The sequence below is a fragment of the Aedes albopictus genome, chromosome 1 (genome assembly GCF_035046485.1).
Source record: "Aedes albopictus strain Foshan chromosome 1, AalbF5, whole genome shotgun sequence".
Taxonomy (NCBI): Eukaryota; Metazoa; Arthropoda; class Insecta; order Diptera; family Culicidae; genus Aedes; species Aedes albopictus.
The window spans coordinates 24,057,942-24,081,727 of record NC_085136.1 but is presented as its reverse complement, the minus strand read 5'-3'; the positions used below and the strand labels follow the sequence as shown (position 1 = coordinate 24,081,727).

The 23,786-nt window shown below is 45.2% G+C and overlaps 1 protein-coding gene across 3 annotated transcripts in view; it reads left to right on the top strand.

Moving 5' to 3' along the window:
- LOC109424776 (eye-specific diacylglycerol kinase) overlaps positions 1 to 23,786 on the top strand; it is a 596,032-nt gene that overhangs the window by 133,840 nt on the left and 438,406 nt on the right. The window lies entirely within an intron of this gene.

Below are 23,786 nucleotides of genomic sequence, written 5' to 3'. Positions count from 1 at the left end.
TAGGAATTTTTCGAGTGGAATTTTGAGAACGTGGCTAATGAAATTAGCCGGACCAGTTTTGGTAAAACTAATTGCAAGCAAATTAGCAATTTTCCAGCGCTCGGTTCGCTCGTGGTCTTTGCTCTGGTGGTGCATGGCGAAAGGGCGAAGGCTTATTGTATTCGGCTTGGCCCTGACTAATCTGACGTCCTATAGTAAGCAAGACGTCGTAAAGCGCTGCGATGACGATGATGGCGTTTAAATCCGGTTCTGCGCTCGTGAATGGGGAAAATTTAAATTAAAATGCATGGAAGCGAGGAAAATTTTAATTCGCTGCTGTTTTCCTTGGTTGGAAAACAACGGCGCGAACCGACTATAATTCAGTTTGTAAGACGAACCGACCGACGAATGGCGTAACCAGTCAGCCAGTTCGGAATGGGAATAATTGTAAACAGACAGAGGATCGAGTGGATGGGTGCGATGATGGCTTGGAATAACAACGGTTATGATAATTATCCGCTACTGTTGGAGCTGCATTCCTGGGCGTACAGAAAAAAAAAACTGTGAGAATTGTATTTCCAGTTGACAAGATGATTTAATATGATTTTTGAAATTCTTTTGCCTTGCTCTACAGTATAGATCGTGTTGTTCTTTGTATAAATATCAATAAGAATGCTTTTTTCTTACAAGATTTCTACGGAAATCTTCACAGTATTTCCCTGGAAATCAACATAGGATTTCTCCGGAAATCCTCACAAGATTTCTCCTGAAATCTCCACTGTATTTTTGTGGAAATTCTACCTTGATATCTCCAGAATTCTCCGGAAATCTTGGGAAGGATTTCTCCGGAAATCTTGGGAAGGATTTCTCCGGAAATCTTGGAAGGATTTCTCCGGAAATCTTGGAAGGATTTCTCCGGAAATCTTGGAAGGATTTCTCCGGAAATCTTGGAAGGATTTCTCCGGAAATCTTGGAAGGATTTCTCCGGAAATCTTGGAAGGATTTCTCCGGAAATCTTGGAAGGATTTCTCCGGAAATCTTGGAAGGATTTCTCCGGAAATCTTGGAAGGATTTCTCCGGAAATCTTGGAAGGATTTCTCCGGAAATCTTGGAAGGATTTCTCCGGAAATCTTGGAAGGATTTCTCCGGAAATCTTGGAAGGATTTCTCCGGAAATCTTGGAAGGATTTCTCCGGAAATCTTGGAAGGATTTCTCCGGAAATCTTGGAAGGATTTCTCCGGAAATCTTGGAAGGATTTCTCCGGAAATCTTGGAAGGATTTCTCCGGAAATCTTGGAAGGATTTCTCCGGAAATCTTGGAAGGATTTCTCCGGAAATCTTGGAAGGATTTCTCCGGAAATCTTGGAAGGATTTCTCCGGAAATCTTGGAAGGATTTCTCCGGAAATCTTGGAAGGATTTCTCCGGAAATCTTGGAAGGATTTCTCCGGAAATCTTGGAAGGATTTCTCCGGAAATCTTGGAAGGATTTCTCCGGAAATCTTGGAAGGATTTCTCCGGAAATCTTGGAAGGATTTCTCCAGAAATCTTGGAAGGATTTCTCCGGAAATCTTGGAAGGATTTCTCCGGAAATCTTGGAAGGATTTCTCCGGAAATCTTGGAAGGATTTCTCCGGAAATCTTGGAAGGATTTCTCCGGAAATCTTGGATGGATTTCTCCGGAAATCTTGGAAGGATTTCTCCGGAAACCTTGGAAGGATTTCTCCGGAAATCTTGGAAGGATTTCCCCGGAAATCTTGGAAGGATTTCCCCGGAAATCTTGGAAGGATTTCCCCGGAAATCTTGGAAGGATTTCCCCGGAAATCTTGGAAGGATTTCCCCGGAAATCTTGGAAGGATTTCCCCGGAAATCTTGGAAGGATTTCCCCGGAAATCTTGGAAGGATTTCCCCGGAAATCTTGGAAGGATTTCCCCGGAAATCTTGGAAGGATTTCCCCGGAAATCTTGGAAGGATTTCCCCGGAAATCTTGGAAGGATTTCCCCGGAAATCTTGGAAGGATTTCCCCGGAAATCTTGGAAGGATTTCCCCGGAAATCTTGGAAGGATTTCCCCGGAAATCTTGGAAGGATTTCCCCGGAAATCTTGGAAGGATTTCCCCGGAAATCTTGGAAGGATTTCCCCGGAAATCTTGGAAGGATTTCCCCGGAAATCTTGGAAGGATTTCCCCGGAAATCTTGGAAGGATTTCCCCGGAAATCTTGAAAGGATTTCCCCGGAAATCTTGGAAGGATTTCCCCGGAAATCTTGGAAGGATTTCCCCGGAAATCTTGGAAGGATTTCCCCGGAAATCTTGGAAGGATTTCCCCGGAAATCTTGGAAGGATTTCCCCGGAAATCTTGGAAGGATTTCCCCGGAAATCTTGGAAGGATTTCCCCGGAAATCTTGGAAGGATTTCCCCGGAAATCTTGGAAGGATTTCCCCGGAAATCTTGGAAGGATTTCCCCGGAAATCTTGGAAGGATTTCCCCGGAAATCTTGGAAGGATTTCCCCGGAAATCTTGGAAGGATTTCCCCGGAAATCTTGGAAGGATTTCCCCGGAAATCTTGGAAGGATTTCCCCGGAAATCTTGGAAGGATTTCCCCGGAAATCTTGGAAGGATTTCCCCGGAAATCTTGGAAGGATTTCCCCGGAAATCTTGGAAGGATTTCCCCGGAAATCTTGGAAGGATTTCCCCGGAAATCTTGGAAGGATTTCCCCGGAAATCTTGGAAGGATTTCCCCGGAAATCTTGGAAGGATTTCCCCGGAAATCTTGGAAGGATTTCCCCGGAAATCTTGGAAGGATTTCCCCGGAAATCTTGGAAGGATTTCCCCGGAAATCTTGGAAGGATTTCCCCGGAAATCTTGGAAGGATTTCCCCGGAAATCTTGGAAGGATTTCCCCGGAAATCTTGGAAGGATTTCCCCGGAAATCTTGGAAGGATTTCCCCGGAAATCTTGGAAGGATTTCCCCGGAAATCTTGGAAGGATTTCCCCGGAAATCTTGGAAGGATTTCCCCGGAAGTCTTGGAAGGATTTCCCCGGAAATCTTGGAAGGATTTCCCCGGAAATCTTGGAAGGATTTCCCCGGAAATCTTGGAAGGATTTCCCCGGAAATCTTGGAAGGATTTCCCCGGAAATCTTGGAAGGATTTCCCCGGAAATCTTGGAAGGATTTCCCCGGAAATCTTGGAAGGATTTCCCCGGAAATCTTGGAAGGATTTCCCCGGAAATCTTGGAAGGATTTCCCCGGAAATCTTGGAAGGATTTCCCCGGAAATCTTGGAAGGATTTCCCCGGAAATCTTGGAAGGAGTTCCCCGGAAATCTTGGAAGGAGTTCCCCGGAAATCTTGGAAGGATTTCCCCGGAAATCTTGGAAGGATTTCCCCGGAAATCTTGGAAGGATTTCCCCGGAAATCTTGGAAGGATTTCCCCGGAAATCTTGGAAGGATTTCCCCGGAAATCTTGGAAGGATTTCCCCGGAAATCTTGGAAGGATTTCCCCGGAAATCTTGGAAGGATTTCCCCGGAAATCTTGGAAGGATTTCCCCGGAAATCTTGGAAGGATTTCCCCGGAAATCTTGGAAGGATTTCCCCGGAAATCTTGGAAGGATTTCCCCGGAAATCTTGGAAGGATTTCCCCGGAAATCTTGGAAGGATTTCCCCGGAAATCTTGGAAGGATTTCCCCGGAAATCTTGGAAGGATTTCCCCGGAAATCTTGGAAGGATTTCCCCGGAAATCTTGGAAGGATTTCCCCGGAAATCTTGGAAGGATTTCCCCGGAAATCTTGGAAGGATTTCCCCGGAAATCTTGGAAGGATTTCCCCGGAAATCTTGGAAGGATTTCCCCGGAAATCTTGGAAGGATTTCCCCGGAAATCTTGGAAGGATTTCCCCGGAAATCTTGGAAGGATTTCCCCGGAAATCTTGGAAGGATTTCCCCGGAAATCTTGGAAGGATTTCCCCGGAAATCTTGGAAGGATTTCCCCGGAAATCTTGGAAGGATTTCCCCGGAAATCTTGGAAGGATTTCCCCGGAAATCTTGGAAGGATTTCCCCGGAAATCTTGGAAGGATTTCCCCGGAAATCTTGGAAGGATTTCCCCGGAAATCTTGGAAGGATTTCCCCGGAAATCTTGGAAGGATTTCCCCGGAAATCTTGGAAGGATTTCCCCGGAAATCTTGGAAGGATTTCCCCGGAAATCTTGGAAGGATTTCCCCGGAAATCTTGGAAGGATTTCCCCGGAAATCTTGGAAGGATTTCCCCGGAAATCTTGGAAGGATTTCCCCGGAAATCTTGGAAGGATTTCCCCGGAAATCTTGGAAGGATTTCTCCGGAAATCTTGGAAGGATTTCTCCGGAAATCTGCAACTATTTTATTCGTAACAAGCATTTGTTTAACAATTTATCAGACGTAAAGAAGAGAAAATTAAAAAAAAAATGATTTTACAAAAATCACCTCAAAAAATTACACATTTAAAATTTTATTTTATAATCTGTCAGCACTCTTTTGTTGTTGTTTTATTAAAAAGATTAAAAAAGCTTAAATATTTAAAAAGTAATGTTTTTGAAAATATTTAAACTCTGGAACGGGAACGGTCTATTACCGCATCAACACCCCCTTCTATGGGAAAAGCGACCGGATGTCGAATAGGCACAGACCAATGTATCATAACGCGTTCGCTCACGCCAATAAACGGGACTTATCCAATATGGTGGGGGCACACTCTCTGGCTGGCAGTTCGCAGTTGGGATGTTATTATTTGTTTTGGTTTCCAGCTGCTGCTTACCAGCCACCACCCTGTGTCCAACCCATAATCAATGCTGGACGGATATGATGACGATAATAACCAACGACAGGACTCAAAGCAGTAAGCAGCACCATGTGGGACTTGCGACCAGCATTGATGGCATTTTGTTGGGTAGACCAGAGAATACACACATTCAATACTAGTGAAATCCTGGGATGATTTCCAGTGAAATCCTTGAAGGATTTTCGCTGAAATCCTGGAAGGATTGCCGCTGAAATTCTGGTAGGATTTTCACTAAAATCCTGGAAGGATTTCCACTGAAATCCTGGAAGGATTGCCGCTGAAATTCTGGTAGGATTTCCACTGAAATCCTGGAAGGATTTCCACTGAAATCCTGGAAGGATTTCCACTGAAATCCTGGAAGGATTTCCACTGAAATCCTGGAAGGATTTCCACTGAAATCCTGGAAGGATTTCCACCGAAATCCTGGAAGGATTTCCACCGAAATCCTGGAAGGATTTCCACCGAAATCCTGGAAGGATTTCCACCGAAATCCTGGAAGGATTTCCACCGAAATCCTGGAAGGATTTCCACCGAAATCCTGGAAGGATTTCCACCGAAATCCTGGAAGGATTTCCACCGAAATCCTGGAAGGATTTCCACCGAAATCCTGGAAGGATTTCCACCGAAATCCTGGAAGGATTTCCACCGAAATCCTGGAAGGATTTCCACCGAAATCCTGGAAGGATTTCCACCGAAATCCTGGAAGGATTTCCACCGAAATCCTGGAAGGATTTCCACCGAAATCCTGGAAGGATTTCCACCGAAACCCTGGAAGGATTTCCACCGAAATCCTGGAAGGATTTCCACCGAAATCCTGGAAGGATTTCCACCGAAATCCTGGAAGGATTTCCACCGAAATCCTGGAAGGATTTCCACCGAAATCCTGGAAGGATTTCCACCGAAATCCTGGAAGGATTTCCACCGAAATCCTGGAAGGATTTCCACCGAAATCCTGGAAGGATTTCCACCGAAATCCTGGAAGGATTTCCACCGAAATCCTGGAAGGATTTCCACCGAAATCCTGGAAGGATTTCCACCGAAATCCTGGAAGGATTTCCACCGAAATCCTGGAAGGATTTCCACCGAAATCCTGGAAGGATTTCCACCGAAATCCTGGAAGGATTTCCACCGAAATCCTGGAAGGATTTCCACCGAAATCCTGGAAGGATTTCCACCGAAATCCTGGAAGGATTTCCACCGAAATCCTGGAAGGATTTCCACCGAAATCCTGGAAGGATTTCCACCGAAATCCTGGAAGGATTTCCACCGAAATCCTGGAAGGATTTCCACCGAAATCCTGGAAGGATTTCCACCAAAATCCTGAAAGGATTTCCACCAAAATCCTGAAAGGATTTCCACCAAAATCCTGAAAGGATTTCCACCAAAATCCTGGAAGGATTTCCACCGAAATTCTGGAAGGATTTCCACCGAAATCCTGGAAGGATTTCCACCGAAATCCTGGAAGGATTTCCACCGAAATCCTGGAAGGATCCTGAAAGGATTCCTCCTGAAGATCCTGAAATGATTCCTCCTGAAGATCCTGAAAGGATTCCTCCTGAAGATCCTGAAAGGATTCCTCCTGAAGATCCTGAAAGGATTCCTCCTGAAGATCCTGAAAGGATTCCTCCTGAAGATCCTGAAAGGATTCCTCCTGAAGATCCTGAAAGGATTCCTCCTGAAGATCCTGAAAGGATTCCTCCTGAAGATCCTGAAAGGATTCCTCCTGAAGTTCCTGAAAGGATTCCTCCTGAAGATCCTGAAAGGATTCCTCCTGAAGATCCTGAAAGGATTCCTCCTGAAGATCCTGAAAGGATTCCTCCTGAAGATCTTGAAAGGATTCCTCCTGAAGATCCTGAAAGGATTCCTCCTGAAGATCCTGAAAGGATTCCTCCTGAAGATCCTGAAAGGATTCCTCCTGAAGATCTGTAAGGCAGGTCTTGGTGGGGCCTCCAAATTCCCAGCTTATGCGCCAGACGAACTAGTCGTCTGCTAGGAATTGCGGATCGAATTGCCCAGCTAGCCGTAGTTCAACCTCACAGCAAGACCAACCTGCACGACCTAAAATTCCAACTACTCAGTAGACTGAATCAACTAACTCCCAATTCACGTTCAAGGGTATTCCCAATTCTAATTTGAAAAGATTCTAAATGTATTTTAAAAGAAAAAGCAATCAAGTTTATTCAGTGAAATAACAAATTACGTTCCACCTTATTGCATCATCAAAACAAAATTTATTAAAAAGCAATTCTTCCACAGGTGTTTCGTTTCAATTTAGTTCCTAAATTTATTGGCCTTCAAGCGCTTGTTATTATTTCATTTAAACCTGGCCCTAATAGTGACGTCACTGCCTGTGTTGGTATGCATTTATATTGAGGTGAAGTCGTGTTGGAATGAGAGAGTTGTTTAAAGAATACAATCTTAACCTAATTGTTCCTAGTAGTGGTGTCGCCCATGAGAGAAAATGCGGTTAGAGTACTTACAATTCTTTGTGGTTACCTACACCACCAGTGGATGATCCCGAGCCTAGGTAGCGATCCGAGGGTATGCGATCGCTACAGGTCGATTCCGAAGACCGACGATGACCGGTCCACCCCAGCACACTATCGATTAGGCAGCGATATGCGAGCACCGCGATGCTGATCTTGGGTCGTGGGCAAGTACGTGTTGGTGCCCGCGACGTCGAGTGGTGCGAGCTGCACGGTCGTTGGAGGGGTTCGACGGGCACGGGGGCTGGATGCAGTCGTTGGATGCTGTACGACTGTCTCGGTAGCGTTGGCTCGGCCGTAGTATGTCGAGTCCGGAGAGGGTCGACTTGAGGCGGGAAGCACGTGAGTCGGGAGGGGTCAACCGCGCTGGCGTGGCTATCCTTTCCCTCCTAGAACACTCGCTGAAACCACAGAGGTGGAGCGTGAGAGTGCGAGGCCGAGATTCTTCGTCGTTGACCGACGCTCTCTAGGTGGTCTATTGTGGCGCGCAGCCACGAGGCTATAGGGCGCACCTAGGCGGGTTGCCGCTGTCTTCCACTCGCTCTCAAGCTTCTACGAATCGGAATTCGGCGGGCAGACGATACCGATCCGACGCCCGGTCGATGCTCCCCCAATAATCCGGCACTCCGCCGGCACGTGGGCACTGTATACGAAAACTTATTAGAGCACTCACACCGCATATAGGCTACACCATAATTTACCTGTCTCTTTCGATGAAATTTCACCGTAGCTTTTTCTCACAAATGTAATAGTGTTGTAATTTCTTCGTGTTTCTATTAAAAGATTTTTCTTATAACATTTTGAGCTAGGCTGATAAAACATGTTAACTTACACAGATCGCTTTTAATAACTGCACACGACTCACGATTTGCGATCAGGAAAATTGATAAAAAAACACACCTCTGGAATCAATCAAATGAATTTTATAAAACACTATTTTAATTTCGATTATTTTTAATTACTTAATAAGGTTAATGGCTTCTCGTATTTTCTCACTTCACTTTAAAAATATACTTTTTTTCTGAACTTGATCACTCGGCTGCCTAGAAGGGAAAGACCGAGAGTGCTTTTTCTAGTATACATCAAACCCACTTGGGTTAAGATTTAGTACTAATTATTACCTCATACTTCCGGATTCTACATTCCTAGTACTAATTATTCTGCTGGCTTTACTCGATGAACCAGTCACCCTCTTAGCTTAACTACGACCGATCGAAAGATTTCACTGCTCGAAACGAACACTATATACATTTATCGTTTTTCTTTTGAAACGACCGTTGCTCGTTTCAGATCCTGAAAGGATTCCTCCTGAAGATCCTGAGAGGATTCCTCCTGAAGATCCTGAAAGGATTCCTCCTGAAGATCCTGAAAGGATTCCTTCTGAAGATCCTGAAAAGATTCCTCCTGAAGATCCTGAAAGGATTCCTCCTGAAGATCCTGAAAGGATTCCTCCTGAAGATCCTGAAAGGATTCCTCCTGAAGATCCTGAAAGGATTCCTCCTGAAGATCCTGAAAGGATTCCTCCTGAAGATCCTGAAAGGATTCCTCCTGAAGATCCTGAAGGATTCCTCCTGATGATCCTGAAGGATTCCTCCTGAACATCCTGAAAGGATTCCTCCTGAAGATCCTGAAAGGATTCCTCCTGAAGATCCTGAAAGGATTCCTCCTGAAGATCCTGAAAGGATTCCTCCTGAAGATCCTGAAAGGATTCCTCCTGAAGATCCTGAAAGGATTCCTCCTGAAGATCCTGAAAGGATTCCTCCTGAAGATCCTGAAAGGATTCCTCCTGAAGATCCTGAAAGGATTCCTCCTGAAGATCCTGAAAGGATTCCTCCTGAAGATCCTGAAAGGATTCCTCCTGAAGATCCTGAAAGGATTCCTCCTGAAGATCCTGAAAGGATTCCTCCTGAACATCCTGAAAGAATTCCTCCTGATGATCCTGAAGGATTCCTCCTGAACATCCTGAAAGGATTCCTCCTGAAGATCCTGAAAGGATTCCTCCTGAAGATCCTGAAAGGATTCCTCCTGAAGATCCTGAAAGGATTCCTCCTGAAGATCCTGAAAGGATTCCTCCTGAAGATCCTGAAAGGATTCCTCCTGAAGATCCTGAAAGGATTCCTCCTGAAGATCCTGAAAGGATTCCTCCTGAAGATCCTGAAAGGATTCCTCCTGAAGATCCTGAAAGGATTCCTCCTGAAGATCCTGAAAGGATTCCTCCTGAAGATCCTGAAAGGATTCCTCCTGAAGATCCTGAAAGGATTCCTCCTGAAGATCCTGAAAGGATTCCTCCTGAAGATCCTGAAAGGATTCCTCCTGAAGATCCTGAAAGGATTCCTCCTGAAGATCCTGAAAGGATTCCTCCTGAAGATCCTGAAAGGATTCCTCCTGAAGATCCTGAAAGGATTCCTCCTGAAGATCCTGAAAGGATTCCTCCTGAAGATCCTGAAAGGATTCCTCCTGAAGATCCTGAAAGGATTCCTCCTGAAGATCCTGAAAGGATTCCTCCTGAAGATCCTGAAAGGATTCCTCCTGAAGATCCTGAAAGGATTCCTCCTGAACATCCTGAAAGGATTCCTCCTGAAGATCCTGAAAGGATTTCTCCTGAACATCCTGAAAGAATTCCTCCTGATGATCCTGAAGGATTCCTCCTGAACATCTTGAAAGGATTCCTCTTGAACATCCTGAAAGGATTCCTCCTGAAGATCCTGAAAGGATTCCTCCTGAACATCCTGAAAGGATTCCTCCGGAAATGCTGCAAGATTGTTTCCGGAATTCCTGTTAAGATTGCCCTTGAAATCGTCACTAAATTTCTCGACAGGAAATCCTCTTGAATCCTTATATGTTTATCCTCTTTCAAAATCTAGTGGAGATTGCAGCTACAATACTCGTCATGATGTAACCCCAAATTGCTCCTTGACGATGGTCCATCGAGTTTTGTTCTGGAATTGATTTTGCGGTTTTAAAATGCACTAGTCCAAAACCCCGATGCGGAAAATATTGCTCTTCCAGTAGTTTCACTAAATCAACGGTGATAAATTGAAAACCTGCTACCGCACAGAAGCCGGCATTTCATTTAAATTTGCTTAATAAGCGCGAAATTGCCTTCCATGATGGGTGCTTCCATTTTTCCACCGGGACCAGTCCACCGAAACCGGCTGTTATTGGTGAAAAACGGTTCGCAAATAAAAAACCATTTCATTCCAAATTGTCGTTTATTTGGTTTACTCGAAAAACACCACTCCATGAAGCGTATTGTTTTCGCATTCGGGCGAAGGAAGCTTTATGAAAATATTAAATAAAAAATCCCAAGTAGAGAAGAAATGGAAATTTAATTGCCAACTCTGTGGTTTCGAGCGTGAAATTTACCATTCGGAAATGGAAAAGCCAGTGAAAAGAATGGGCTGTTGATTGAAGGCTTTTTTTGTAATTCGGTGAAATGGCCCATTATGTGTCTCGATTTCAGCCGCAAATTGCATCAATTTTTCCAGAGGAAACTGTCTCAAAATAGCGAAATGGAAAACGGTTAGTTTTGTTTTACACTCGATTAGTGGGCTGACAAAAATGAATCGTGGGCCATTTCACCGGACGAAGTACATTACAGTCACTTTAAGCCTTCAATTTCAGTTGTACAACATTTTTGGGTTGACGATCCTTGTTCTTCGTTCGATGACATTATCATCCCTATGAAAATAGTAGGTTCAGAGGTTTGTTGTATTAAAATTTCACTTCTCATACTCCTCAAATAGTTTTCGGTGAAACGACCCAACCTCTTGAAATCATCTTCACCATAGCTGTCAAATCAGATTTCAACTTCCCACAATGCTCGCATGCTTCGAAATTGTTCTCAGAGGGACAGAGAGATAGGCAGGCACGTTTTGATTCCACAGCTGACAGATGTCACATCGACCCATTACAAGCCTTTCAGGCGGTTGTTTGTTCGGATCCATATTACTACCCGTGTGGGTACTAGAAGGCGCATCGAGAATGCAGCATAGCAGCAGATGTCCACCCACACATTTGGCTGGCGATGCACTACTGTGCAACCATCATCATGCGGGCGTGATATTATCGCCAAGCCCATGTCCGCAGCTGGCTGGGAAGGTTTTCCATTCTGGGGCGCTCTCTTTGGATTGGGAAATTGTTTTTGCGATAGCTGAAAGCCTGAATTGCGAACATTACTCACTAAGGATTTTATTTGAAATTTCCTTGAAATTTGACGAGCATTGCTTTCTGAATTTCACTGTAAATCTTCCAGGAACTCACTTGAAATCCTCTCAAGAAATCAATAGACACAGGATTTCGCTGGACACCCTCTCAGGATTCGACTGAAAACCTACTCAGACTTTCACTGAGAACCCTCCTAGGTTTTCACTGGGAATCCTCTCAGAATTTCACTGGAAATCCTCTCTGGATTTCACTAAAAATTATCTCAGGATTTTCCTGGGTATTCTCACAGCATTTCACTGGAAATCTTTACAGGATTTCAGAGGAATTCCTCACAGGATTTTACTGAAAATCCTCTAAGAATATCGCTGGAAATCCTATCAGCATTTCGCTGGAAATTTTCTCAGAATTTCGCTGGAAATTCTTAAAGGATTTCGCTGAATACCCTCTAGCGATTTTGCTGGAATTCCTCTCAGGATTTCGCTGGAAATCCGCTCAGGATTTAAATGGAAATCCTCTCAAGATTTAGATGGAAATCCTCTCAAGATTTAAATAGAATTTCTCTCAGGATTTCGATCATGATTTCGATGAAAGAAATTCCAGGTTTTCGCTAAAAATATCTCCAGGATTTCAGTGTAAATCCTTCCATAGTTTCAGTGTAAATCCTTCCATAGTTTCAGTGGAAATCCTTTCAGGATCTCAGTAGAAATTCTTCAAGGATTTCAGGGGAAATCCTTCCAGGATTTCAGGGGAAATCCTTCCAGGATTTCGGAGGAAATCCTTCCAGGATTTCGGAGGAAATCCTTCCAGGATTTCGGAGGAAATCCTTCCAGGATTTCGAAGGAAATCCTTCCAGGATTTCGGAGGAAATCCTTCCAGGATTTCGGAGGAAATCCTTCCAGGATTTCGGAGGAAATCCTTCCAGGATTTCGGAGGAAATCCTTCCAGGATTTCGGAGGAAATCCTTCCAGGATTTCGGAGGAAATCCTTCCAGGATTTCGGAGGAAATCCTTCCAGGATTTCGGAGGAAATCCTTCCAGGATTTCGGAGGAAATCCTTCCAGGATTTCGGAGGAAATCCTTCCAGGAATTCGGAGGAAATCCTTCCAGGATTTCGGAGGAAATCCTTCCAGGATTTCGGAGGAAATCCTTCCAGGATTTCGGAGGAAATCCTTCCAGGATTTCGGAGGAAATCCTTCCAGGATTTCGGAGGAAATCCTTCCAGGATTTCGGAGGAAATCCTTCCAGGATTTCGGAGGAAATCCTTCCAGGATTTCGGAGGAAATCCTTCCAGGATTTCGGAGGAAATCCTTCCAGGATTTCGGAGGAAATCCTTCCAGGATTTCGGAGGAAATCCTTTCAGGATTTCGGAGGAAATCCTTCCAGGATTTCGGAGGAAATCCTTCCAGGATTTCGGAGGAAATCCTTCCAGGATTTCGGAGGAAATCCTTCCAGGATTTCGGAGGAAATCCTTCCAGGATTTCGGAGGAAATCCTTCCAGGATTTCGGAGGAAATCCTTCCAGGATTTCGGAGGAAATCCTTCCAGGATTTCGGAGGAAATCCTTCCAGGATTTCGGAGGAAATCCTTCCAGGATTTCGGAGGAAATCCTTCCAGGATTTCGGAGGAAATCCTTCCAGGATTTCGGAGGAAATCCTTCCAGGATTTCGGAGGAAATCCTTCCAGGATTTCGGAGGAAATCCTTCCAGAATTTCGGAGGAAATCCTTCCAGAATTTCGGAGGAAATCCTTCCAGGATTTCGGAGGAAATCCTTCCAGGATTTCGGAGGAAATCCTTCCAGGATTTCGGAGGAAATCCTTCCAGGATTTCGGAGGAAATCCTTCCAGGATTCCGGAGGAAATCCTTCCAGGATTCCGGAGGAAATCCTTCCAGGATTCCGGAGGAAATCCTTCCAGGATTCCGGAGGAAATCCTTCCAGGATTCCGGAGGAAATCCTTCCAGGATTCCGGAGGAAATCCTTCCAGGATTCCGGAGGAAATCCTTCCAGGATTCCGGAGGAAATCCTTCCAGGATTCCGGAGGAAATCCTTCCAGGATTCCGGAGGAAATCCTTCCAGGATTCCGGAGGAAATCCTTCCAGGATTCCGGAGGAAATCCTTCCAGGATTCCGGAGGAAATCCTTCCAGGATTCCGGAGGAAATCCTTCCAGGATTCCGGAGGAAATCCTTCCAGGATTCCGGAGGAAATCCTTCCAGGATTCCGGAGGAAATCCTTCCAGGATTCCGGAGGAAATCCTTCCAGGATTCCGGAGGAAATCCTTCCAGGATTCCGGAGGAAATCCTTCCAGGATTCCGGAGGAAATCCTTCCAGGATTCCGGAGGAAATCCTTCCAGGATTCCGGAGGAAATCCTTCCAGGATTCCGAAGGAAATCCTTCCAGGATTCCGAAGGAAATCCTTCCAGGATTCCGAAGGAAATCCTTCCAGGATTCCGGAGGAAATCCTTCCAGGATTCCGGAGGAAATCCTTCCAGGATTCCGGAGGAAATCCTTCCAGGATTCCGAAGGAAATCCTTCCAGGATTCCGAAGGAAATCCTTCCAGGATTCCGGAGGAAATCCTTCCAGGATTCCGAAGGAAATCCTTCAAGGATTCCGGAGGAAATCCTTCCAGGATTCCGGAGGAAATCCTTCCAGGATTCCGGAGGAAATCCTTCCAGGATTCCGGAGGAAATCCTTCCAGGATTCCGGAGGAAATCCTTCCAGGATTCCGGAGGAAATCCTTCCAGGATTCCGGAGGAAATCCTTCCAGGATTCCGGAGGAAATCCTTCCAGGATTCCGGAGGAAATCCTTCCAGGATTCCGGAGGAAATCCTTCCAGGATTCCGGAGGAAATCCTTCCAGGATTCCGGAGGAAATCCTTCCAGGATTCCGGAGGAAATCCTTCCAGGATTCCGGAGGAAATCCTTCCAGGATTCCGGAGGAAATCCTTCCAGGATTCCGGAGGAAATCCTTCCAGGATTCCGGAGGAAATCCTTCCAGGATTCCGGAGGAAATCCTTCCAGGATTCCGGAGGAAATCCTTCCAGGATTCCGGAGGAAATCCTTCCAGGATTCCGGAGGAAATCCTTCCAGGATTCCGGAGGAAATCCTTCCAGGATTCCGGAGGAAATCCTTCCAGGATTCCGGAGGAAATCCTTCCAGGATTCCGGAGGAAATCCTTCCAGGATTCCGGAGGAAATCCTTCCAGGATTCCGGAGGAAATCCTTCCAGGATTCCGGAGGAAATCCTTCCAGGATTCCGGAGGAAATCCTTCCAGGATTCCGGAGGAAATCCTTCCAGGATTCCGGAGGAAATCCTTCCAGGATTCCGGAGGAAATCCTTCCAGGATTCCGGAGGAAATCCTTCCAGGATTCCGGAGGAAATCCTTCCAGGATTCCGGAGGAAATCCTTCCAGGATTCCGGAGGAAATCCTTCCAGGATTCCGGAGGAAATCCTTCCAGGATTCCGGAGGAAATCCTTCCAGGATTCCGGAGGAAATCCTTCCAGGATTCCGGAGGAAATCCTTCCAGGATTCCGGAGGAAATCCTTCCAGGATTCCGGAGGAAATCCTTCCAGGATTCCGGAGGAAATCCTTCCAGGATTCCGGAGGAAATCCTTCCAGGATTCCGGAGGAAATCCTTCCAGGATTCCGGAGGAAATCCTTCCAGGATTCCGGAGGAAATCCTTCCAGGATTCCGGAGGAAATCCTTCCAGGATTCCGGAGGAAATCCTTCCAGGATTCCGGAGGAAATCCTTCCAGGATTCCGGAGGAAATCCTTCCAGGATTCCGGAGGAAATCCTTCCAGGATTCCGGAGGAAATCCTTCCAGGATTCCGGAGGAAATCCTTCCAGGATTCCGGAGGAAATCCTTCCAGGATTCCGGAGGAAATCCTTCCAGGATTCCGGAGGAAATCCTTCCAGGATTCCGGAGGAAATCCTTCCAGGATTCCGGAGGAAATCCTTCCAGGATTCCGGAGGAAATCCTTCCAGGATTCCGGAGGAAATCCTTCCAGGATTCCGGAGGAAATCCTTCCAGGATTCCGGAGGAAATCCTTCCAGGATTCCGGAGGAAATCCTTCCAGGATTCCGGAGGAAATCCTTCCAGGATTCCGGAGGAAATCCTTCCAGGATTCCGGAGGAAATCCTTCCAGGATTCCGGAGGAAATCCTCCAGGATTCCGGAGGAAATCCTTCCAGGATTCCGGAGGAAATCCTTCCAGGATTCCGCAGGAAATTCTTCCAGGATTTCAGGGGAATTTTTTTCCAGATTTCAGGGAAAATCCTTCCCGGATTTCAGGGGAAATCCTTCCCGGATTTCAGGGGAAATCCTTCCCGGATTTCAGGGGAAATCCTTCCCGGATTTCAGGGGAAATCCTTCCCGGATTACAGGGGAAATCCTTCCCGGATTACAGGGGAAATCCTTCCCGGATTACAGGGGAAATCCTTCCCGGATTACAGGGGAAATACTTCTCGGATTTCAGAGGAAATCCCTCCAGAATTTCAGGGGAGGTCCTTTCAGGTAACAGTGGAATCCGCTCAGGAGTTTGCTGCGAGTCCATCTATGAATTCTATCTTACAATTCTGCCAACTTGTATTGAATGTGTGCCTTCTCTTGTCTATCCCTTAAAATGCCATCGACGATGGTCGAGTGTCCCACATGGGGCTGGCTGCTGCTTACCGTATTGAATGCTGTCGTCGGTTATTGTCGTCATCGTATCCGTCCAGCATTGATTGTGGGTTGGACGCGAGGCGGTCGATCGGTGACTGGTGGGCAGGCAGCTGGAAACCAAAACAAATAATAACATCCCAACTGCGAACTGCCAGCCAGAGAGTGTGCCGCCACCATATTGGATAAGTCCCGTTTATTGGCGTGAGCGAGCGCGTTATGATACACGGGCCTGGGCCTGTCCAACATCCGGTCGCTTTTCCCATGCGGGAAAGAAATAGAGTAGTCCAGGTTTGTTATTGAGAAAAAATATTAAGGTGTGGATAATTGTAGCAATTGTTGTCTTTTTACTTGAACACTTGTTTGAAAAGTGTGCTTGAAAATTATCGTAATAATTATTTCTTAAGGGGAATTTTCAATCTCACCATTTTTTTTATAAATCGTATTTTTTTTTGTTAAATTTATAGAATACTGATTTAAAGTTCATTTAAAATATGCCGAATACCTCCTAAAGAGTAGCATGTAGCTTTTTTGAAATTTCTCAGGAAACATTTCCAAGGCAACTAACAATAATCGTTTAAAATTGGCTCCAAGAAGGCTCTATTCATCGTTCAGAACGATATGAGCGGCCCAGGATATTTCCAGTGGCCATTGTTCGTTTCCGATTATTGTGCACAACGTGCCAGCAAACATACACATGTCATATGTATGTGCACCACATCCATACACACAATTAACACATGTTGGGCAATCGAATTGTACCAACCAATGGCCACCATTGCCCAGCGGCTATTTACGGATTCCGCAAAGTGCGGGATTGCGCGAATGTATCATCTCATCGTGTAGCGTCGTCGACGACGTGTATGTTTGTGTTTCCATCTGGATGAGGAAAGTGATTTCCGTTACGGTTCTTACTTTTACTCGCTTCCGGGAACTGAGAGGACGGATCCAATGACGTCAAAGCTGTTTTTGATGAGATTTTTGTGAATGGATTGGTTTGCAGTTCGGTGGAAATCTACCCATTCCGGAGAAATCATTCCAGGATTGCCGGAAAAATCTTTCCAGGATTTTCGGAGAAATCCTTAAGGAGTTGCCGGAGAAATCCTTTCAGAATTTCCGGAGAAATCCTTCCGGAATTTCCGGAGAAATTCTTTCGGAATTTCCGGAGAAATCCTTTCGGAATTTCCGGAGAAATACTTTCGGAATTTCCGGAGAAATCCTTTCGGAATTTTCGGAGAAATCCTTTCGGAATTTCCGGAGAAATCCTTTCGGAATTTCCGGAGAAATCCTTTTGGAATTTCCGGAGAAATCCTTTCGGAATTTCCGGAGAAATCCTTTCGGAATTTCCGGAGAAATCCTTTCGAAATTTCCGGAGAAATCCTTTCGGAATTTCCGGAGAAATCCTTTCGGAATTTCCGGAGAAATCCTTTCGGAATTTCCGGAGAAATCCTTTCGGAATTTCCGGAGAAATCCTTTCGGAATTTCCGGAGAAATCCTTTCGGAATTTCCGGAGAAATCCTTTCGGAATTTCCGGAGAAATCCTTTCGGAATTTCCGGAGAAATCCTTTCGGAATTTCCGGAGAAATCCTTTCGGAATTTCCGGAGAAATCCTTTCGGAATTTCCGGAGAAATTCTTTCGGAATTTCCGGAGAAATTCTTTCGGAATTTCCGGAGAAATCCTTTCGGAATTTCCGGAGAAATCCTTTCGGAATTTCCGGAGAAATCCTTTCGGAATTTCCGGAGAAATCCTTTCGGAATTTCCGGAGAAATCCTTTCGGAATTTCCGGAGAAATCCTTTCGGAATTTCCGGAGAAATCCTTTCGGAATTTCCGGAGAAATCCTTTCGGAATTTCCGGAGAAATCCTTTCGGAATTTCCGGAGAAATCCTTTCGGAATTTCCGGAGAAATCCTTTCGGAATTTCCGGAGAAATCCTTTCGGAATTTCCGGAGAAATCCTTTCGGAATTTCCGGAGAAATCCTTTCGGAATTTCCGGAGAAATCCTTTCGGAATTTCCGGAGAAATCCTTTCGGAATTTCCGGAGAAATCCTTTCGGAATTTCCGGAGAAATCCTTTCGGAATTTCCGGAGAAATCCTTTCGGAATTTCCGGAGAAATCCTTTCGGAATTTCCGGAGAAATCCTTTCGGAATTTCCGGAGAAATCCTTTCGGAATTTCCGGAGAAATCCTTTCGGAATTTCCGGAGAAATCCTTTCGGAATTTCCGGAGAAATCCTTTCGGAATTTCCGGAGAAATCCTTTCGGAATTTCCGGAGAAATCCTTTCGGAATTTCCGGAGAAATCCTTTCGGAATTTCCGGAGAAATCCTTTCGGAATTTCCGGAGAAATCCTTTCGGAATTTCCGGAGAAATCCTTTCGGAATTTCCGGAGAAATCCTTTCGGAATTTCCGAAGAAATCCTTTCGGAATTTCCGGAGAAATCCTTTCGGAATTTCCGGAGAAATCCTTTCGGAATTTCCGGAGAAATCCTTTCGGAATTTCCGGAGAAATCCTTTCGGAATTTCCGGAGAAATCCTTTCGGAATTTCCGGAGAAATCCTTTCGGAATTTCCGGAGAAATCCTTTCGGAATTTCCGGAGAAATCCTTTCGGAATTTCCGGAGAAATCCTTTCGGAATTTCCGGAGAAATCCTTTCGGAATTTCCGGAGAAATCCTTTCGGAATTTCCGGAGAAATCCTTTCGGAATTTCCGGAGAAATCCTTTCGGAATTTCCGGAGAAATCCTTTCGGAATTTCCGGAGAAATCCTTTCGGAATTTCCGGAGAAATCCTTTCTGAATTTCCGGAGAAATCCTTTCGGAATTTCCGGAGAAATCCTTTCGGAATTTCCGGAGAAATCCTTTCGGAATTTCCGGAGAAATCCTTTCGGAATTTCCGGAGAAATCCTTTCGGAATTTCCGGAGAAATCCTTTCGGAATTTCCGGAGAAATCCTTACGGAATTTCCGGAGAAATCTTTTCGGAATTTCCGGAGAAATCCTTTCGGAATTTCCGGAGAAATCCTTTCGGAATTTCCGGAGAAATCCTTTCGGAATTTCCGGAGAAATCCTTTCGGAATTTCCGGAGAAATCCTTTCGGAATTTCCGGAGAAATCTTTTCGGAATTTCCGGAGAAATCCTTTCGGAATTTCCGGAGAAATCCTTTCGGAATTTCCGGAGAAATCCTTTCGGAATTTCCGGAGAAATCCTTTCGGAATTTCCGGAGAAATCCTTTCGGAATTTCCGGAGAAATCCTTTCGGAATTTCCGGAGAAATCCTTTCGGAATTTCCGGAGAAATCCTTTCGGAATTTCCGGAGAAATCCTTTCGGAATTTCCGGAGAAATCCTTTCGGAATTTCCGGAGAAATCCTTTCGGAATTTCCGGAGAAATCCTTTCGGAATTTCCGGAGAAATCCTTTCGGAATTTCCGGAGAAATCCTTTCGGAATTTCCGGAGAAATCCTTTCGGAATTTCCGGAGAAATCCTTTCGGAATTTCCGGAGAAATCCTTTCGGAATTTCCGGAGAAATCCTTTCGGAATTTCCGGAGAAATCCTTTCGGAATTTCCGGAGAAATCCTTTCGGAATTTCCGGAGAAATCCTTTCGGAATTTCCGGAGAAATCCTTTCGGAATTTCCGGAGAAATCCTTTCGGAATTTCCGGAGTAATCCTTTCGGAATTTCCGGAGTAATCCTTTCGGAATTTCCGGAGAAATCCTTTCTGAATTTCCGGAGAAATCCTTTCGGAATTTCCTGAGAAATCCTTCCGGAATGTCTGGAGAAATCCTTCCCAGATTTCCGGAAAAATCCTTCCCGGATTTCCGGAGAAATCCTTCCCGGATTTCCGGAGAAATCCTTCCCGGATTTCCGGAGAAATCCTTCCCGGATTTCCGGAGAAATCCTTCCCGGATTTCCGGAGAAATCCTTCCCGGATTTCCGGAGAAATCCTTCCCGGATTTCCGAAGAAATCCTTCCCAGATTTCCGGAGAAATCCTTCTCGGATTTTCGGACATTTCCTTCCCGGGTGTCCGGAGAAAGCCTCCCGGGATTTCCGGAGAAATCCTTTCGCGATTTGCGAAGAAATCCTACTAGGGTTTTTGAAGACCTTCTTCGGTTTTCGAAACAAAATGAAGTTAAACAGGAAAGGATATAATTATTATATTTATTAGGTATGCTCAAGTACTTTTGAACACTCTGCTCAATGGTTCTCGATTCGCTTCGCTCGAAAACCGGCAATTCATATCTCGTTCGACCTATCCAAGAGTCCCCACATTCGATGCAAAATTGACGAACCGGAAGCCACTTCGCCGAAAAGCCTCTCCGATGAGTATGATGGCATTTTCAAAACCCGACACCCCCGGCCCCCGCCTCGTGCAGCATCTCATGCTCACATCGTAAAATTCCACCGCACCACTCAGTGGTAATTTGTGGGGCACTTTCGACAACGACTACGACGAGGACGAGGACGACACGCGTGTGCCAGTAGAAATGGAAAAAGTTTTTAATGAACTCAATTAAAAATTGATCTACCGGGCTCTAGTAGAAGCTGTAGTAGTCAGTTGCTGCAGTAGCAATTTTGTCAGTCATGGTGGTGGTAAGGGTGGTTTGCCGTGCGACAAAGAGATCCTCTAGGAACGCATTTGTCGTAGCACTTGTTGTTGTTTTCGGTTTGTACCGGACCGGAGTAAATCATTTAATTCGGTTTGTCGAGTGGGGCACTTATGGTTGTAGGTACGTGCAGCTGAAATATAAATTGTTTCGAAATGGTTATGATGGGTGAGAGCTCTTGATAGGATTTTTCTTCAAGTTCTTTCAGTTGATCAAATAGCTTAATCAGACGAAAATCACTCATAAAACAACCCAACCCAAAAGTTTCTATTTCAGAAACCTCTTTAGGGGTCGATGGCGACCATTTTCTCTCTAATGCCTAACTGGAATGTTTCGTTTCCATACATAGCTGTTGGATTTCGTCGCCCATTGAAGAACAAACGATTGAACCGATCTGGGCCTAATGGTTTGCCGAAACGATGTTTTCCATCGAAAAAGTATCATTTTTCACGGATATCCCGACTGTTGAGAAATAACAATACTATACATAGTGATTGAGATAAATCTTGCACTTCTGATAAGAGGATTTTCAATGGCATCCTTGGAGGATTTCCAATGGCATCCTAGGAGGATTTCCAATGAAATCCTTGGAGGATTTCCAATGAAATCCTTGGAGGAATTCCAATGAAATCCTTGGAGGATTTCCAATGAAATCCCGGGAGGATTTCCAATGATATCCTGGGAGGATTTCCAATGAAATCCTGGGAGGATTTCCAATGAAATCCTGGGAGGATTTCCAATGAAATTCTGGGAGGATTTCCAATGAAATCCTGGGAGGATTTCCAATGAAATCCTGGGAGGATTTCCAATGAAATTCTGGGAGGATTTCCAATGAAATTCTGGGAGGATTTCCAATGAAATCCTGGGAGGATTTCCAATGAAATCCCGGGAGGATTTCCAATGATATCCTGGGAGGATTTCCAAAGAAATCCTTGGAGGAATTCCAATGAAATCCTTGGAGGATTTTCAATGAAATCCCGGGAGGATTTCCAATGATATCCTGGGAGGATTTCCAATGAAATTCTGGGAGGATTTCCAATGAAATTCTGGGAGGATTTCCAATGAAATCCTGGGAGGATTTCCAATGAAATCCTGGGAGGATTTCCAAAGAAATCCTGGGAGGATTTCCAAAGAAATTCTGGGAGGATTTCCAATGAAATCCTGGGAGGATTTCCAATGAAATCCTGGGAGGATTTCCAGTTTAAACCTAGGAGGATTTCCAGTGAATTCCTGGAAGGATTTCCGGTGAATTCCTGAAAGGATTTTCGGTGAAATCCTGAGAGGATTTCCAGTGAAATCCTGGGAGGTTTTCCAGTGAAATCCTGGGAGGATTTCCAGGGAAATCCTGGGAGGATTTTCAGTGAAATCCTGGGAGGATTTCCAGCGATATCCTGGGAGGATTTCCAGTGAAATCCTGGGAGGATTTCCAGTCAAATCCTGGGAGGATTTCCAGTCAAATCCTGGGAGGATTTCCAGTCAAATACTGGGAGGATTTCCAGTCAAATCCTGGGAGGATTTCCAGTCAAATCCTGGGAGAATTTCCAGTCAAATCCTGGGAGGATTTCCAGTCAAATCCTGGGAGGATTTCCAGTTTAAACCTAGGAGGATTTCCAGTGAATTCCTGGAAGGATTTCCGGTGAATTCCTGAAAGGATTTTCGGTGAAATCCTGAGAGGATTTCCAGTGAAATCCTGGGAGGTTTTCCAGTGAAATCCTGGGAGGATTTCCAGGGAAATCCTGGGAGGATTTTCAGTGAAATCCTGGGAGGATTTCCAGTGATATCCTGGGAGGATTTCCAGTGAAATCCTGGGAGGATTTCCAGTCAAATCCTGGAAGGATTTCCAGTCAAGTCCTGGGAGGATTTCCAGTCAAATCCTGGGAGGATTTCCAGTCAAATCCTGGGAGGATTTCCAGTCAAATCCTGGGAGGATTTCCAGTCAAATCCTGGGAGGATTTCCAGTCAAATCCTGGGAGGATTTCCAGTCAAATCCTGGGAGGATTTCCAGTCAAATCCTGGGAGGATTTCCAGTCAAATCCTGGGAGGATTTCCAGTCAAATCCTGGGAGGATTTCCAGTCAAATCCTGGGAGGATTTCCAGTGAAATCCGGAGAGGATTTCCAGTGAAATTCTGGGAGGATTTCAAGTGAAATTATGGGAGGATTTCCAGGGAAATTATGGGAGGATTTCCAGTGAAATCCTGGGAGGATTTCCAGTGGAATCCTGAGAGGATTTCCAGTGGAATCCTGAGAGGATTTCCAGTGGAATCCTGAGAGGATTTCCAGTGGAATCCTGAGAGGATTTCCAGTGGAATCCTGAGAGGATTTCCAGTGGAATCCTGAGAGGGTTTCCAGTGGAATCCTGAGAGGATTTCCAGTGGAATCCTGAGAGGATTTCCAGTGGAATCCTGAGAGGATTTCCAGTGGAATCCTGAGAGGATTTCCAGTGGAATCCTGAGAGGATTTCCAGTGGAATCCTGAGAGGATTTCCAGTGGAATCCTGAGAGGATTTCCAGTGGAATCCTGAGAGGATTTCCAGTGGAATCCTGAGAGGATTTCCAGTGGAATCCTGAGAGGATTTCCAGTGGAATCCTGAGAGGATTTCCAGTGGAATCCTGAGAGGATTTCCAGTGGAATCCTGAGAGGATTTCCAGTGGAATCCTGAGAGGATTTCCAGTGGAATCCTGAGAGGATTTCCAGTGGAATCCTGAGAGGATTTCCAGTGGAATCCTGAGAGGATTTCCAGTGGAATCCTGAGAGGATTTCCAGTGGAATCCTGAGAGGATTTCCAGTGGAATCCTGAGAGGATTTCCAGTGGAATCCTGAGAGGATTTCCAGTGGAATCCTGAGAGGATTTCCAGTGGAATCCTGAGAGGATTTCCAGTGGAATCCTGAGAGGATTTCCAGTGGAATCCTGAGAGGATTTCCAGTGGAATCCTGAGAGGATTTCCAGTGGAATCCTGAGAGGATTTCCAGTGGAATCCTGAGAGGATTTCCAGTGGAATCCTGAGAGGATTTCCAGTGGAATCCTGAGAGGATTTCCACTGGAATCCTGAGAGGATTTCCACTGGAATCCTGAGAGGATTTCCACTGGAATCCTGAGAGGATTT